This window comes from Mytilus edulis, chromosome 3 (assembly GCF_963676685.1).
Source record: "Mytilus edulis chromosome 3, xbMytEdul2.2, whole genome shotgun sequence".
Taxonomy (NCBI): domain Eukaryota; kingdom Metazoa; phylum Mollusca; class Bivalvia; order Mytilida; family Mytilidae; genus Mytilus; species Mytilus edulis.
The window spans coordinates 56,695,907-56,714,858 of NC_092346.1; the positions used below are offsets into that span (position 1 = coordinate 56,695,907).

Here is an 18,952-nt window from a genome sequence, read left to right on the forward strand (position 1 = left end):
GTAGATTTCACCTTTGTTTCAAGGCATTTAGTGATTTTTGTACAAAATCTGGCCATGTATATAATTCGATGTTGATTGAATTATAACTCTATCAAATTTAATATCTAAAATTTTAACATAACAAGGACATTTACACTGCATTTGATATAATTTCCAACAATTGATCTGAGTTTAAATAATCGAACAATATCAAAAAAATACTTTGTTGTTAGAATTTTAATTACAACTGCAAGGCATCGGCATGCTAATAACTGTTTTTGTAAGAAGGAAAACTTAGTCTAGTTAGTTGTTCTTTTTGAAGCGAAAGTAATTTATTTTAATTTCTACTCCCTTTATTATATAATTTACATTCCAACTACATGAAAAGTAGACCATGGTTTAGATGCTTTTGATTCAAAAGTTTGTTATTTTAAAAAATGAGTTTTTCTTTTTTATATTATTTGTTTAATTTGAAACAGGTTACTTCTAAGTAATAGTGACATTTGCTGGAATGATCATTGATTGCATGGGGAAGGAATTGGCTTTCCAAATTTTTTTTACTCACCCATCACAATAACTGTACATGAAAGGTGACTTTGTGGTAAAGTGGCTTAAGTAGTTCAAGTACTGTATCACTTAGGATGTGAGTTTAAATCCCCCTTAGTGGTAGATGAGTTCAACGCCAAACTTTATTGAGTAGACTTGTCAGTTTTCCTACCAAAGGTTGATGGTTCTCTCCAGACACACCAGTCTCTTGCACCAATAAAAACTGACTGCCTCAAAATAGTGCAATTGTTCTGAAGTGGCGTTAGACACAAATCATTCAACCCATACATGAATAATTTTTATTGCAAGCAAGATTAATAAAGACTTATTTATTTTAAGATGATATATAGCTTGCAATATGATTATAATATATGATCTGTACTCTGTAGGTATCTTTATAATTGAGATAATTAATTACAAGTAAAATGATTTTTAAAATTACCCTATTTAAACTCAAAATGGAAGAGTTTATAATGGCCATCAGTGAGGAAACCTCTTTCTGATGGATATTTTCTGTAGAAGTGCAGTGATGCTTTAGGTAAATGGTCTATACCGATCACCATTTATGCTGAGCATGACTTGTAATTTTTCATGTACAGTATGGATACTTGAGAATATGAAAGTCATCGCCTCGAAATTCAAGTCTTGTCTTTTTAACTTGCAATATTTCTTGCGGTTTCAAATGACTCAATTTTATGAATGAAAATGTGTATAAATCATAGTAACAATGTGTTGGGTGCTCAAAAATGAACTTCAACTGCAACACAGTCGATTTATTTTTGTTCCTTGATTTGAGAGGAGAAGTAATCTGAGTTCTAAATGGACCTGTTTGTTTATGTACACCTGCTATAAACTTTATATCCCTTCACATAAAATTCCCACTATTATGCAACTAGTTAAGGTAGTAATTCTAAAAGGTAAAAAATAAAACAAACGTTATTAAAGATTTTTTTCTGAAATTATGGATATTGTGTCCAAAGTTAAGACATAAAATAGATTTTTCCATTTTAATTTCAGTTTTATTATTTTATCAGTTCAATTCCCAAAAGTATTTATTTCATGTATATAATATGAGGGTTTGTTATCATTTACATCTATCAGAAGTAAAAATAATAATTTCCTTAAATGTTAGAAAGAAATTCCCTAAACAAGTTTAAAGTTTGAAAAAATATAGAGAAATTATTTTTCTTTCATGTGAAGAATGTTTTAGACAAAAATTATTGATCAATATTGTCCTCTTTTTATAAAGTTGATCAATAGATATACATATGACCATAAGTTTACCACAAATATCTGACAAATGCTTTATCATAAAATAAGAGAAGGAAATATATATATAATCCAATAAATCATTTGTATAATTATTGTCATATACATAGAAACAAATTGTTATATTATTGACCCATCATGATCAAACTTATTATTGCTCTGTTGGTCACTTCACAGGCAAACAGTACATAAACTGTTACCCTCAGGCCAAGTTTAACACAAAAACTGCTATTTCTTTTGTTTAGAAAATAAATTTTCTATCGGATCATTTGACTTTAATCTGTTATATTTGACATGTTGTTCTTTGTGATTATTTCTACAAGTGGTTGGACAATGTTAAGTATGCGAGGTGGTGACTTTTTTTAGACGCCAGTCACGTAAATCACCTGATGTTTCAAAGCTTACGGACAATTATTCCTTATAATAACTTCAAATTATTTTTATATCCTTTGATAGAAACATTTTTTCCTTATTAAATTTTTAACAAAAGGAATTATATTTATAGTTTATTAAATATTTAAAATTCTTTTATAACGGGCATTTGGTTTGTGAAAATAAAAGTATATAACATGGACAGCATGTTTGGTTTAATTATTCTGTCAAGTGAAAATCTTTGGTCTGAAATCAAATAATTGAATTAACTTAATTTTTGTTATCATTTTGTTACATGTCAATTTGGTATGTTGAATTTACATAGATTTACGTAACTTTATAATTATTTTATTTGATAAACTCACTTTTACATTGTTCTGTAGAAATATAATTAAATTTTAGAGAAAAAGTCTTTGGCAGTGATTCACTTAAATTGCATGGATTACATCAAGTCTTTTTAAAGAACAGATTTCACATGCCCACATGTTTAATTTGGTAAGATTTTCTTTCATTTTTTGTGCATGAATTGTATTTGTATTAATTTCTGTTATGTTGGTAAAGACTGTACAAATTTTGACACTTTTAAAAATTACTACATTGCTCCACCCATCAATCATCAAAGATGACTACTTTGGAACGATTAATTTGGCTCATATTCCACTCCTCGAAATAAAAAGTTTGGAAATCACAATAGATGAATTCAAACTACAAATCATAAAGATGGTTTTTATAGGGTTAAGATATATAAGTAAGCAAAAGTAGCTTCCCTATCTAAACTATCTTGTATTAAGTACTGTAATGGTCAAGATTGTATAAAATTGTCTTCAAATGCAGACCACTGAAATCATTCTACAGAATGGAACTCAACCAATATTGTTAAAGCTTATTCAGATGAAGAACCATGCTCAACATTGCACTGTAAAAAAATGGGGAAAAAATATTCATATTTGTCTCCTGAAATGAGCCAGTTGCTACCACTTGATGGATGATGGCTATATAGAGAATGATAAACAATGAAAAAAAAAAACCTAAATGCTAAACTTTTTATAGTATATTCAAATTCAAATATATCATCTTTTTTCCAAAAAATATCAGCAGATTTATAAATGCTAGTAGGACAAACAGAATAAATGGCACACGATTCGTGCAGATGAATGATCATGGAGCCTCTAGCTGAATATCTAACTGTTGTATGTTACATCTGTTGATGTCACATATTGGACTATTTTCTCAGACACTTTTTCTCTAGTGAAGGTTTATTAAAGGTTTAAATTATTACCAAATCACTTAAGAAGACATTTTAAAGATGCTTTAAGAACACCATATGGTTACATTTCATTATAGTTGTATTATAGTAGTCAATAAAGACATGAATAAATTTCAAATGATAACAATAAAATCACTTAAACATTCTTAAATAAATAATGTCAAAGATTTGAATATAAATTGTCAACAAAGACACATGCATATGAATTTCCATGATTTTGGATTCTGGAGTAGTTGGTGTTTATATTGGATGTCATTTATTGTAAATTTATGAAGGTATTCAGGCTATTTTAGCAATTAAGTTGCTGTAGGGACAATAAATTAGAATATCACTTTTATTTTACATGTTTATCAGAATTATGTTAATTTTGTAAAGATTACATAGACCAGAATAAATTAGATTCTGTAAATAAGAATCAAAATAGTATTCAATGAAAACTTTTTAACTTCATATATTTCATACATTATTATTCTGATTCTACAGCCTTATTGGTACCTCACACATATGTATTGTCTTTAAATAAAAAAGAAATTCCAAAGGTTGAGGTCTAATAAGCTTTGGACTTGTATACAAAATTACTTTGTATCAAAATGATTCGATTGTTTAAATTCTTTTTTAGCCTTAACATTTTTAGGATAGTTTGAGTAGATCAATTTTGAAACAATAGAAGGGAGTTTTCTTTTATATGTAGTATATAAAGGCATGTATGTAAAAGAACATGAAACTGCGTCACACTAGCACCATAACTGTTTCAATAGCTTTCTCTTTAGTATGGAAATCCACAACATTGGTATTAAACAAATGTACAAATAGTTATGAATCCACAGTAATGCCAAACATAATCTGCTTAAATATCTTTCTGAATGAATCTCAAAAGGCTTTTCTACAGTTTGGACATTGTTTTCAGCATCCTTAAATAAACATAAGTTGACAATATGCATATGTTTTATGTGAATAATACTGAATCCTTGAAGATACTAGTTGAGCAATACTGGTTCCTTAAAGATACCAGTTTAGCAAAACTGGTTGGAAACTGGTGAGCAATACTGGATTCTTAAAGCCTTTTGTAACATAAATGTTTGAAGGCAGGGCATCTATGTCTTACAATTGCCCTTCCCAGTTTCAATTGTATATTAAAAATATTGTTCACCTATGATTTATAGTTGATATATAAATATAATATTTTTAGCTTTATAGTACATGACTATCTTACAAAATTACACCAATGAGATTGTATCACAGGCAACCAAAAAACAATGCAGTAGCTTAAGGACAAGCAGATTATATAAGGAAAAAGAAAATGTATTTACTTTACAAGTTTAAAAAAAAGAAAAAAAAAAGAAGCTCTTTAGATGAACAAATTGGTGTCAACTTCTTGCTTTGTTCTAAATTGGCAATTTGCACTGAATTATTGTTCTTTCAAATTATATTGGCCTGTTGTTTGTCGAATAAATTGACATTCCAAATTAAATTGAATATCGATAAACAATGAGAAATGATTGATAACCGCCCTGTTTTTCACTATGCTAATTACACCATAAAAGGTATGACTGGTTCAGTGAGGTCAATAGAGAAAAAAAAATAATCAAATAAAAAATATCTCTATATAAAATCACGGTAAGATATAATCATAATGATATTTACCTTTTTATATGGGGTCGTGTTATCCATTATTCTTTTAATGACCATGTTCTCAGGTGTAAAAACAATCGATTGACATGTGCGTTGTTACTTGTCCAGCTTGAACCATCTTTTCTAATTGCCGTCCATTGAAAAGAGGATCCTTATCTCTTCGAAAAAATCTTATTAAACGAAAAAAGTCATTAAGGAAGTTTTTTCCCCTCGAAAGATTTGAGAGATTTCCCAGAATGTAAATGATCAAACTTGAAAATTTGGTTTAGAAAATTTAATACTTGAAATAATATTCAATGTTATTGTTTTGATTAACAATCAAAGCAGGTTAAATATTGATGAATTGATTCAATAATGCAGAAAAGAGGGTTTAAATTGGAACATACCTGGGTTAAATAGATTCTTTATAATCAGAGACTCTCTGCAGGCCATTTTATTATAAATATTACAAATTCCTTGAAATAACACTTTGCACGAACATATGTTCCTTTATTGATATACACGACATTTAGTAGAAAGCCATATTGGACTAAATTTTAGACTGAATTATAAAAAAAGACCATGAAATATTAAAAGGACAAAAAATGAAACAGTTTAAGTAGTACTTGTAAGGTTTATTATATCTGAGCTTTCTCAAGACATTAGTCTGTTATAGTCTGTTAGATATCAAAAAGGTTATGATAGTATTTTGCATTTTTATCTGTACATGTTTATTCAAGGCATTGCATAAAAGGGGGGGGGGTATATGTTGCAGGGGCTTTTAAAAGGGGGGTTCCAACCATATGTCCTCATTCAACTTCTGTCTTTTTAAAGGTCATAAAAGAAAAGTGAGACTCAGTACATGTACTACACATGACACCAAAACTATGATGCTGTGGCCAAAATGTAGGGCCAAGACCTAAAGACTGCCTAATCTGAAGAACTCTTAGTCTGCACCATACAAAGTTTCATGAGGTAAGTTAAAGTTGTTCCTGTTTAAAGTGAGACCTGAAGAAGTATATATTGGAGATCATTGGAGTCTTCCATCATATGAATATGATTACCACTATCATCTATATCATTTGGTGCATGGTGGATAGTTGTCTCATTTACAATCATGCTACAATGTATACATCTCCTTATTTTTAACAGGGAATATAAACAGTAAAATTGACAAGTATTACATGATCTACAATGATCAAACATTTCAAAATCTGTAGGTGTTCTTGCCCATTTTTGCATTTTTTGGCTATTATCTTAAAAAATATGTTATGATGCTAGGATCCTTACTAGGGATTCCCTAGGTGAGGGATTCAGGATAGCCTATAGTTCTATTTAAACAAATGTCTAAAAGCTTGAATATTTTCTAAAGATACTGATTAGTTAAGAATAGATTAAAATACAAAACTTAGAAACACCTGACCAGCAATAACTGATTTTTACCTGGGGATAAAAGTGACAGGTAAAGGTGAAAGAATTGTTTGAAGATAAAGTGTTATCAGATTGGGCTGGATTCATATGGTAATTAAACAATATCAAACTTCTGTCCATCCATCCAAACATACCAAGGTGTACTTACATAGATAATATGTTTAGAGGGACTTTCAATTGGCTAATTTAAACATTTCCTACCATACATTTTGTTCAAAGGGAACAAAAGCAGGTTTAAACTTTCCTATATATAAAACTGACTTTTTACGGTCATTATAAAAAAATATATCCATAATTTAATTTGAATTACTTTCCAAATCAAAAAGAAAATATGTAGGAAATGTCTTTAAAATTAACAGTCAAATTAGAACTAGTTTTGAAATCATTTCTTTCTTGGGCCAAAAATGGAATTAACAATAGTCTCTTCTTCTTTGTACAAGTTTAGGGTTATAAAAAAAACGGCAACTTTTCAATTTTGATGATTTTCAGGTTAATTGTTCCACATATATGGGATGTCAATCATCAGTAATAAGGCAACTTTTCATATATTTCGTAGTTTGATTTCAATGAATCTCTTGAAATTTTTTAACTTATATACATGTATATATATGCTCTCTTCTATGGAACGCCACGACTGCCTTATGTTAATAATCAGCATTATACGCAGTGTTCACAGCATTATATGAAGTGATCACAGCATTATATGTAGTGCTCACAACATTATATGAAGTGATCACAGCATTATATGCAGTGCTCACAGCATTATATGCAGTGTTCACAACATTATATGAAGTGCTCACAACATTATATTAAGTGCTCACAACATTATATTAAGTGCTCACAACATTATATTAAGTGCTCACAACATTATATTAAGTGTTCACAACATTATACGTTTTTTGTTGTATGATGAGATTTATGAATGATGAGATCATTCGGTAAACTTCGTTTTTTAGCGGAAATTACCGAATCCATAATTGGTAAATTACGGTAAATTAATGCCCAGCAAACAAATTTAAACAGTTATTATTATATATGTGATCATTAAGGCAGTATACAATATTTAAAACGGATTGAAATAAGTAAATTAAGAAGTATGATCAATTTAACCCAAGTTTATTCCACACCAGGGCATTTTAAACTTATTTTGAGGATTAGTTTCACCATATTCAAAACTTAATATGTATATATATTTACTGAGAACACATCTGTGATATCGCGGGTCTGTGACTGAATTAAAGAATATAACTATGCGTAAGCCTTATTTTAGTATTGGTATTGTCATCTGATAAAGTCATGCCGATTATAAGATGAAGTTTTCTCTGCTTTTAACATCTTTCTGTTTGAACCCGTCGACCTGGAACTTGTCAATTTAATATTGGTATTATTGATTTTGTTTGGAAAACAAAAGTCTCTGGAAAGGAGTATTTTTTAATCAACAGTTTTGTCCTTTATGAGTTATGAATAAAATTGAATCTTTGATTCGCTGTTTTACGTCTAACAAATTGAAAACTGTACATGCTGTACCTATACGCCTTATTTTAAGTCCAGATTTTTATTATTCGTATTGTCATCTTAGAAAGTCATACTGATTAAAGTACTACAATCGGGAACAATGTGACAATGATTGAATTAAGTAGTTTCAACCCTGTGATTACGACCCGTGTATATAGCAAAATCTTAAATACAGCGTTTCGTGGTACTCCTGTCAGATGCGAATACGAATACTTTATTTCTCATAAAACTACAATTACATAGTTATAGAGAACATACATAAATATAACTATAAGATACAATTTTTACAAACATGTGTGAACAATACAATGAAATTAACTTGGAGGACTGACTTTCACATTTATAACTTTGATAAATTTACATAGTTTTTCTAATATTACAATATTACATGAATTAAACAGTTGATCAAACTTATAGATATTAGGGTTAGACCAGCAGTATGTAGGTAAACATTTCTTTCTTTCAAACATAAAAGAATATTTTTCCAATTGAAAATTATTTTTAAAAATACGATAGCATAAAGTTTTAGGTGATTCGGCAACAAATGCAAAGCATTCTTGTTGAAACTGATGCGGAACGTACAGATAATGTAATAGTTAACAGGTGAATATATTATTGGTATCGATTCGACCCGGAACTTCTTAATTATTGGCAATATTAATTATGTGGAAAACAAAAGGGTCTGGAGTGATGTTATTTTTAATCAACAGCATGGTACTATATTAGTTATATATACTCTCAGATCAATACTTATAGTGTCTTTTTATTGTTGGGATATACAAGTACCCGCCCACATGCACGTTCACTCTATTTTCTTGTTAGATCATATGTATTTATATTTGTACCCATCTAATGAGTTAATATAAAAAAGAAGATGTGGTATGATTGCCAATGAGACAACTATCCACAAAATACCAAAATGACACAAACATTAACAACTATAGGTCACTGTACGGCCTTCAACAATGAGCAAAACCCATACCGCATAGTCAGCTATAAAAGGCCCCGATACGACCATGTAAAACAATTCAAACGAGAAAACTAACAAGCCTTTTACAACTGATTTTCATAGTTCGTTCTTATGTTGTTCTGTTACGCCACTGTCCCAGGTTAGAGGGAGAATACCAACATCCCGCTAACATGTTAAAACCCGCCACATTTTGCATATATGTGGCCGTCCCAAGTCAGGAGGAGCCTTTATTTCAGTGGTTGTCGTTTGTTAATTAATGTGTTATATACATGTTAGTTTTTCGATCGTTTGTTTGTACATAAATTAGGAATATTTTTCGTTTATCATCTTCTTCTTTTCTTCTTCCGAATACGGGAGTAGACTCCTAGGTAGGAGTGTAAAACTTCCCGGAACTTGTGTGCTATGTACATATGGACTTAATTTAAAAATAATATGACAAAGAAAAATCGTTATCAATAACATATATACATTATGTACACAGTGGCTTTAAAGTTTAATAAGTTGCTGTGGATCCTTCAAGTGTTAGAGTGGATATGCCACTTTTGAAGGATTCCAGGGTGTCAGACATACCTATTGCTTCAGGTAGTGAGTTCCAGTCCGAAATAGTGCGAGGATAAAATGAAAATTGATAGAAATCTTTATTTGTGGATATTTGCCTAAATTTATGTTTCCCCCTAGTGCGTCTATCAGAAATTGTTAAGTTGTCCTAAGGAACTTCAACTAACCCCCAATTTATTTTATACAGCATAGTTAATCTAGCCTTTTTCCTTCTTAATTCTAAATTTTCCCATTCCAATGACTTTATTAAATTTGAAATCATTTCGGGGCCTTCTATAGCTGATTATCCGGTATGGGCTTTCCTCATTGTTGAAGGTCGTACTGTGGCCGTTTAGCTGTTTAAAATTTCTGTGATGTCATTTTGTCTCTTGTGGAAAGTTGTTTCATTGGCAAGCATACCACTTTTATATATATACATGTATGTACCGTGCAAACTGACGAACAAACGTAGTAAACGTTTTATTCATCCCCACAAACTCAATTTTCATAAGAGATGATAACTTTAAATGAAAATGTTAAACAGGGTCTTGAAAGGGTAAATTTTTCTATGAAAGTTTAAATTTCTATATAAGACTGCTGATCATATTTAGAAGACAATTTTAGTACTTGCCGTGCTAAAAAGCTTGTAAAAAAATGGAATAATTGATGTAAAGTTATGTTTAGCACCTACAGTGAAATGCTTTAAACTGCATTTTCCATATCTGTTAGATACTTATTCATGTAAAAATGCCAAATTCTGAAAATCGATGCCAAAAATGACTCTATCATGACATATATAAGCTAGCGTAATATGGCACCTATGTGTTATAGAAAGCTAACTGTTTTATTTAAAAGGTAATTAAGCTTTTTAAAACTGAGTACGCACTATAAAGTGGCACCTTGCTAAATTTCTTCAGTAGGAAATGAACTCGAGAATATATCATACAAATTTTCCTACGATATTTCATTAAATAAACTTTTTATTATTTAACTTACATTTTGCCATTCGTATTTCTTACGACGAACAGAACTACTTCAATCATTCACCTCTCAGTTTCATCTTTTCCTTACTTATTTCAATCAGTTTTAAATATTGTATGCTACCTTATGATAACATGATTTTAATAACTTTTTAAATTTGTTTGCTGGGCATTACCGTAATTTACCAATTATGGATTCGGTAATTTCCGCTAAAAAACGAAGTTTACCGAATGATCTCATCATTCATAAATCTCATCATACATCAATCTCATCATACAACAAAAAACGTATAATGTTGTGAACACTTAATATAATGTTGTGAGCACTTAATATAATGTTGTGAGCACTTAATATAATGTTGTGAGCACTTCATATAATGTTGTGAACACTGCATATAATGCTGTGAGCACTGCATATAATGCTGTGATCACTTCATATAATGTTGTGAGCACTACATATAATGCTGTGATCACTTCATATAATGCCGTGAACACTGCGTATAATGCTGATTATTAACATAAGGCAGTCGTGGCGTTCCATACTCTTCTGTTTTTGAAAATTCAATTTAGTCAATCAAGAATTATAGAACTTTCAATTATAAATTAGTTTGACAATTTTCAAATGTTGTGTGTATATTTTTGATGAAAAGAGTGCAATGTTGGGTTGTAATAGCACTTTATTCTTTTTCAAAGTTTGTCAGACTAAATTATTGATAGGCATTTTCATTATGACTGTAGAAAGTCAGTTTTATATATCCATGATGAAATAAGCATCAGGACATTTTTGAAGCGCTAAGAATGGAGCCAAATGTTTAAGTGTTCAGTTTACCACAGTCTCCTATAGTTAATTATTAAAGCATTTAAACCGTGAGTAAATATTTCAGTATGGTATCTGAAGTGGCCATGCCTTGGTCAGGTGACAATTACCACGGAAAGGTGTCGGTGATGACACTGATAATTTATATCAACTTATTTCTGTGGGATGAATATATGTCAGTCATTTACTGACCAAATATAAACAGGAAGGGCTTGGAAGCTTCCGTTAAATAAATATTTGGATCGTTGTCCTCTTAGAAGGATTAAATTTGTCTGGACCTCGAGATAATAGCTTGCATGATACCAGTTTGTTACTCATCTTGAAATGACTCTTTTTTTGTATACAAACTACCAGCTTTTCACTAATCTTTGTATAAGAATTAAAATTGAAAAGTTTTGTTACATTGTGAACTAAGTTCTGTAAAGAGTTTGTTTTTTAGTGACTTTTGTCTCGTTTCAGATTCATGTCTAAATTATTTTCAAGTTTTACCCTCCAGCATTTTCTAACTGCATTTGCTATAAAATAAATAGGAAAACACAATTATTGCAAATTAATGATGTAAAATTTAATGAATTAAACATGGGCATTATTTCTTCCATACAGTTTTAAATATTAAATCTCCAGGCAAATTAAGACAATATTTGATGTTCTAATGAAAATTTCTGCTATTGATTAGTTGAAATTGGAAGTTGCATGTACTTATTTAGACAATTAGCCATAAGCACCAGACATGCTACATCAGTCTAGCTCCAGACATGCAGATCAGTAATAATTTTGTAGACAGTTTTACTGGCAAGAGTTCATCCTTGACAATATTGTAACAGGGCATGAAATGATATTAAATATTCCTGCATAACTTGCATTTAGGACTACAACCATTTAACTAATTTATTCAACATTCTACCTTTAAGTAAAGATACACTTACTGACATCATTTCAGGGAGACTTAGGTGCAAACACGTTTTTTTTCAAAGCATTCAGACTCTTGCTACTTTACTCCTTCCTCCCCCTCCCCATGGAAAATCAGCTATTAGAATATACTATCTTAGCTGTTCTTTGTAGAAGTTGTTTTAATATTGCAATGATGAATTTTTGAGCACAATATTAATGTGATAAGACTTTTGAAGAAAAATTAGTTTTATGCCTTCTATTGTCCTTTCAATTCTCTGTGAATTTTAATATTTATAAGACTTTAATAATGTTACTAAGATGGACAACAGATTTAATGAAAAAAATCTGAAAAGGAAACGAATGGTCAAATGAAACCAAACAAAGGATTAAATTAATGATTCCTTATTATAAAAATCTAAAGATAAGGCCACACCAATTTCATTTCTTGTTCTCCAAAATTTGGGGCAAGCGAGCGATTTGAAAATTTTAATAAAAAAATATTTAATTTGCAAATTTTTGAGGCGAAGCTTGAAAAGTAAAGGCGAGCGATTATAATTTTTTTTTGTAAACATAAAATAATAGATTTTGACAATATTAAAACTTGATTTATCACTTGTACTTTGACATTTCTTTAATTTCTGAAGTATTTTTTCCCTGTTCACCAAGAAATAATTAAATCTGGTCTATGTATGTGTGACTGACAATGAGACAATTCTCCATCCAAATCATAATCAGTTTGGGGGCAACCCCTTAATGTTATAAATATCCCTTTTACATATTTTATGAGGGATCAATATAAGTTATAATATATTTGTTTGTACAAAAGAGCTCATATTTTCTCATAGAACTATATATCTATCTGGTATTAAATGGTCAAAACATGTCCAAGAATTTAGTAATATTCCTGGACTTTAACAATGTTAACACATTTACTTTAACAGTTTAATATTATTCAAAATAAGTGGACCCCTCTTTTAGAAAAAATTGTTTAAAATAAGATGTAACTGTCCTCTTTTTGAGTACAAAATTCTAAGTGTTCAAAGGTTTTGTATAGAAGAACTATACAAATCCTTGGTATTTCTATTTTCTTTTCTACATCAGTAAAATGACCCCTTGTCTGAGGGAGGGTTGTTCTCAACCTGGTAATAACAAACACAGGTCAAAGTACGGCCTTTTACGCAGGGCTTTGATACAGACCAAACAGCAAGCTATAAAGGATCCCAAAATTATTAGCGTACACAATTCGAACAGGAAAACCAACGATCTAATTTATATATCCAAACGGGAAAATACCAATGAACAACATCAACAAACGATAACTGCTGAACGACATGCTCCTGAATCAATCAGGACAGGTTCATAAACATGCAGCGGCTATGGATAGTTTTGTTTCGCCAGCATACAATATAATTGCAGTTGAAGGCAAATCATTCAGATGTTCTTTGTACTTCATTCTAACAACGAACATTTTTGTATAGGGAATATAAGTAAGGGGGAAAGAAACCAATTTTTTGTTCTTCACGGAAATACCCGCTGTTATAACTTTTTATCGGAGCACTCCAGGTTTCATGCTGAAACAAATATTCTCACAGATATTTACACAGTGTGGTGGGGTGCTTTTATGTTTAAAATCGTTATATACAGGTTAGACTGTGATTTAACAAATGTTGATATCTTTTTATAATATTTACAAAAAAAAACGGTGCGGGAAATTGACATGATTACAATTTCAGATGCGGGAAGCGGGAATATAAAAAAAATAGGTGCGGGCAGGTCCGTCGAACAAGGGATCAAATTGGTGTGGCCTAAACGATTGGACAACATTTCTATACAAATCTGAATAGTTCTTTTGAGGTCAAACTTCTATGAAACTGATAAACAATGATCTATTTAGGATTCCATTAAAATGTTTGTTTGATAACCTTATTTTGCATTCAAAATGACTTCCAGCATATTGAAATAACAAAATTAGATTTGATATGAAAATATTTTTTATTGGGCCTACTGATAACACTGTATAGGGATAAGATTAATGTATGATGACATTAATGCTCAAATTGATGAACGAAAATCAACTCTTAACAGACAGCAACCAATGACAATGGCTGGATTACAGGTTCATGGTTAGCATCAGGAACTTTTAGAATCTGTGACAGTGGTGTATGCCCAGCATAATAGCCAAAAATTCCAAAAATTAATCACGCTGTCAGACAAATACATCATACATGGTTTTGATATCTATTCTTATCAGAATTTCTGAAACCCAATGATTATTCCTTTAAAACATTTTTTTGCTTTATCAAGTTTGAGTTAATGGTATACATGGTGACCAGGTGAGCCTAGAATACAGGCTACTTGTAATCTCTTGTCTTTTTTCATAGATTGCATCAGAAATAAATGCTAAATCACATGGTTATAGGCCTATGTATCATTATTTCTCATTGATAATGATGCAGAATAGTTGCCTTCATATTCCTTGGTATATTTTTAACTCACCTGGCCCAAAGGGCCAAGTGAGCTTTCTTCATCATTTTGCGTAAGTCGTCATTAACTTTTACAAAAATCTTCTCCTCTGGAACTACTGGGCCAAATTAATCCAAACTTGGCCACAATCATCATTAGGGTATGTAGTTCAAAAAATGTGTCCGGTGACCCGACCAACCAACCGAGATGGCCGCAATGGCTAGAAATAGAACATAGGGGTAAAATGCAGGTTTTGTCTTATATCTCAAAAACCAAAGCATTTAGAGCAAATCTGTCGTGGGGTAAAATTGTTTATTAGGTCAAGATCTATCTGCCCTGAAATTTTCAGATGAATCTGACAACCTGTTGTAGGTTGCTGCCCCTGGTTTGGTTATTTTAAGGAAATTTTGCCGTTTTTTGTTGTTATTATCTTGAATATTATTATAGATAGAGATAAACTGTAAACATCAATAATGTACAGCAAAATAAGACCTAAAAATAAGTCACCATGACGAAAATGGTCAACTGACCCCCTTAGGAGTTATTGCCCTTTATAGTCATTCATAAAGATTTTCCACTGTAACTACTGGGCCAAGTTCATTATAGATAGAGATAATTATAAGCAGCAAGAATGTTCAGTAAAGTAAGATCTACAAACACATCACCATCACCAAAACAAAATTTTGTCATGAATCTATCTGTGTCTTTTGTTTAATATTCACATATACCAAGGTGAGCGACACAGGCTCTTTAGAGCCTCTAGTTTTATTTGCTGCCTATCCAAAGGGCCATAAGAGCTAGGGTTTAACAGCTTATATTAATAATGATGGGTGAAAGTATGAATAATGTCAATTGAGGTAAAAATTCAAGCTATGATTAACATGTCAGACACCCATCAACCTAAATGAAAAATTATGAAATGTTACCTAGGTAAGATCCTGTCAAATGGATAAAGACTTAGTCAATCCTCATCAACCTTAATAATCTGAATGCAAGAGGAGATTCACCTTCCTTTATATCCAAGGTTATACTTTAGTCATCATCTTGTTACTACAAATCAAGAATAAACTAGTTTGATCTTGCACAACATAGTCCATTTAATTGTCTTACAAATAGGACCATGGTAGATATAACTACGGTAGTCTATATAAACCTTGTACTTTGATTTCTTTTCAAAAAGAAGAAAGCTTATTTTGATTTTTATGGTAAAGAGTGGAGAATTTAAAAAAAAAAAAGAGGATGAGGTATGAGACAACTCTCCACAAGAGACCAAAATGACACAGAAATTAACAACTATAGGTCACATGATACGGCTTACGACAATGAGCAAAACCATATCCCATAGTCAGCTATAAAAGCCCCGAAATGACAATGTAAAACAATTCAAACGAGAAAATCAAAGGCCTAATTTATGTACAAAAATAAATGAAAAAACAAATATGTAACACTTAAACAAATGACAACCACTGAATTACAGGCTCCTGACTTGAGACAGGTACATGTATACAGAATGTGGCGGGGTTAAACATGTTAGCTGGATCCCAACCCTCCCCTAACCTGGGACAGTGGTTTAACAGTACAATATAAGAACGAACTATAAAAATCAGTTGAAAAAGGCTTAACTCATCAAATCGATAAAAATACAAGTGGACGTGGCTGGGTACTTGTACAACCCAACAACAAAAAGACACTATGTACAGATCTGAGAGTACTCGCAGTTAACTGACAGCTAGTTCAAAGCCACTTACAACTAATAAAAAATCATGCAACTTAGACTAAATTATTTGTAAAATGCAGATTTTACAGTTAACAATTACAGGTGCATACCCAATGCTTAAGACTTTACATTTTTTGCCATTTTTTTTTTTTTTGTTAAATTGTTTAACTTTACTGAAGTCTCTTTGCAATTTGCAGGATTTTGGTATCAAGTTGTTACTATATATTGGTGTGAATTAACTTGCTCAATAAAGGCTCTTCGAACAAAATATTGCTACGACAATCCCTTTCTATTGCACATTAGATTTTATATTCAAATTATATGCTTAAAATGGGAAGGGGTAAAATATCATGGTCGCAAAAGTAAATTCTAAACACGCTAAAAAAGGGTATACATATTATTTAGAAAGATAAAGCAGAAAGAATAATAGACTGGACAGATAACATCAGAATTCATTTGTTTTATACTGAATCAAGAAAAATGTGCTAGCATATTATAGAATTATAAAAGACGATTTTGTGAAATCAGTTTAATAATATGATTTTGCTCCTCAATATGATGAGACAATAATTCATCCCTTCACTTCATCTCTATATGGCACTACAGATTTTAATTATAAAACCAGGACACAATCAAATTGTGATCAATTAAGTAAATATTATCAGAAGTAGTATTGACAAATATGACTTATGATTTACTGTTATCTCTTCTGATTGGCCAAATTGGCCTGACTAATATTTTTTATCATGATATGAAATTTGATCAGGATCAGTATAGGTACCTCAATGTAATCAATCTTTTATATCTACTTAATCATATTACCAGTCTTTATACTCAGTTAATTGTTCTTGCGATGAAGTAGTCACTCAAGTTTGTCTGTATTTGGAATGATTAAAAATTAAGGTTCTTATCACAATTTATTAGAATTGATGCCAATCTAGTCATTTAATTCCTTTATACAAATGTTACAGTTCTCATGATGTATGAGTTTTTGAAATGGTTTTGTGTAAAGAAAATCACCAAGTAGTAAATAGGGAAATTGTCCCACACATGAGTATATGCTTACATTGCAAAAAATATATCAAAACCAAACAACATGTAATCAAATGAACTATCTATTTATATATCATTGTGAAATTAAAATGTAATCAATTAATTCTCCAAATCCTTCAAATGCTAAATAAATCTGAATAAAAAGACAAGCTCTAAGGAAATTCCTGAATTTCGAACAAGATTTTTATTATATATGTCTTGGTTAAACTTGTGCTTGACTGTTCTATCAGTTGTGATGCTAAAAGAAGCAGTTATCAACCTTTTAATGCAAAATGAAACTATCAGACAACTTGGCATCATGATGAACTGAAGTGGTTAATTTTGACAGCCTCACTGTGAGATGAAGAACAGCAATAAAAGTGCTGTCCTTTTAGTGATATATCTATGAACATTTACCACTGAAGTAATATACTTATGATATTTGTCCTCTTGATATGATATACCGGTGAGATGAAGAACAGCAATAAAAGTGCTGTCCTTTTAGTGATATATCTATGAGCATTTACCACTGAAGTAATATACTTGTGATATTTATCCTCTTGATATGATATACCGGTGATATTTCATCACATCAATGACTTTTTGACACAACAATGATATATAAAGGTTATAACTATTGACATACCCATATATATTTGAATAGCAAAGTAAAGTTACATATCACTATGACTCTTTCTATAAGAACTTTTTAGGGATCCTTCACATAGGTTAAACCAAGACCATTGTAACCTTATAAGCGGACAACTATTCAGATGTTTAAAAATGACATCAAGTAGACAAAATAAAGAAAATGTGCTCAAATTTCCGGTAATTGTGAAGAGCACTGAGTGAGACATAATAAGAATTTGTAGTGAGATTAGAAATTCACTAGAAACATACAATTATTATGTGAACATCAGAGTCTCTTTGTTTATTTATGTTTGGTCTTTATTAACATTGCATTAATTAAATTCTGTATTTTAAAAGTTAATATCCTGAAATTTTGATTTTGAATTGCAACGATTTGTTTCCACCGATAAATTGAGAAATCGACAAGTCTGTTTAAAATTCTATCAATAAAGTACTATTATGGTAAAACATATGTATTATTATAGGATTAATGTCAGTCCGTTGTATAATTGATCCAGAATCACTAGACTTTAAAATGTTTTCTTAAATTATTAATAATAATTGAATAATTAACAAATTTTTATCTGAAAGACTTTGAATTGTATTACATTCTCAGGTTAAATTGAGGTCATAAGTGACAGAATGTAGTGTCAATATACACTGGTTATTTATTTTGGGTCAATTTATAATTAACACTCAATATGGATTAAATTATCAACCTGCAAGGAAAAGTCTAGTTATGTTACAATAAATACCAAAAATGTATTACTGTAGATTCATTATTAATTGTTGGTATTAAACCAATTGTCATCCTGTTTTCGTGGGAAAAGGTGAACTACAAATTTAAATATTCAAGGAACTACAAAATTTCTATCAGGCTGTATGCAGACTTTGGCTACACCACGAAATTACATATCCACGAAAA

At 30.6% G+C, this 18,952-nt stretch overlaps 2 protein-coding genes and 1 long non-coding RNA gene across 13 annotated transcripts in view; 1 reads left to right on the top strand and 2 right to left on the bottom strand.

The window, feature by feature from the left end:
• LOC139516915 (delta-like protein 1) overlaps positions 1-5,421 on the bottom strand; it is an 82,578-nt gene extending 77,157 nt beyond the window's left edge. The window contains exon 1 of the mRNA XM_071307350.1: positions 5,078-5,421. The gene's annotated coding sequence lies outside the window, so the exon portion shown is untranslated. The remainder of the gene's footprint in view (positions 1-5,077) is intronic.
• LOC139514377 (exportin-1-like) overlaps positions 1-18,952 on the bottom strand; it is a 667,034-nt gene that overhangs the window by 281,501 nt on the left and 366,581 nt on the right. The window lies entirely within an intron of this gene.
• LOC139516916 (uncharacterized) overlaps positions 1-18,952 on the top strand; it is a 116,687-nt gene that overhangs the window by 91,244 nt on the left and 6,491 nt on the right. For all 11 annotated transcript variants that reach the window (XR_011663052.1, XR_011663046.1, XR_011663054.1 and 8 more), the window contains one exon: positions 5,879-6,019. This is a non-coding gene — a long non-coding RNA (uncharacterized lncRNA). The remainder of the gene's footprint in view (positions 1-5,878; positions 6,020-18,952) is intronic.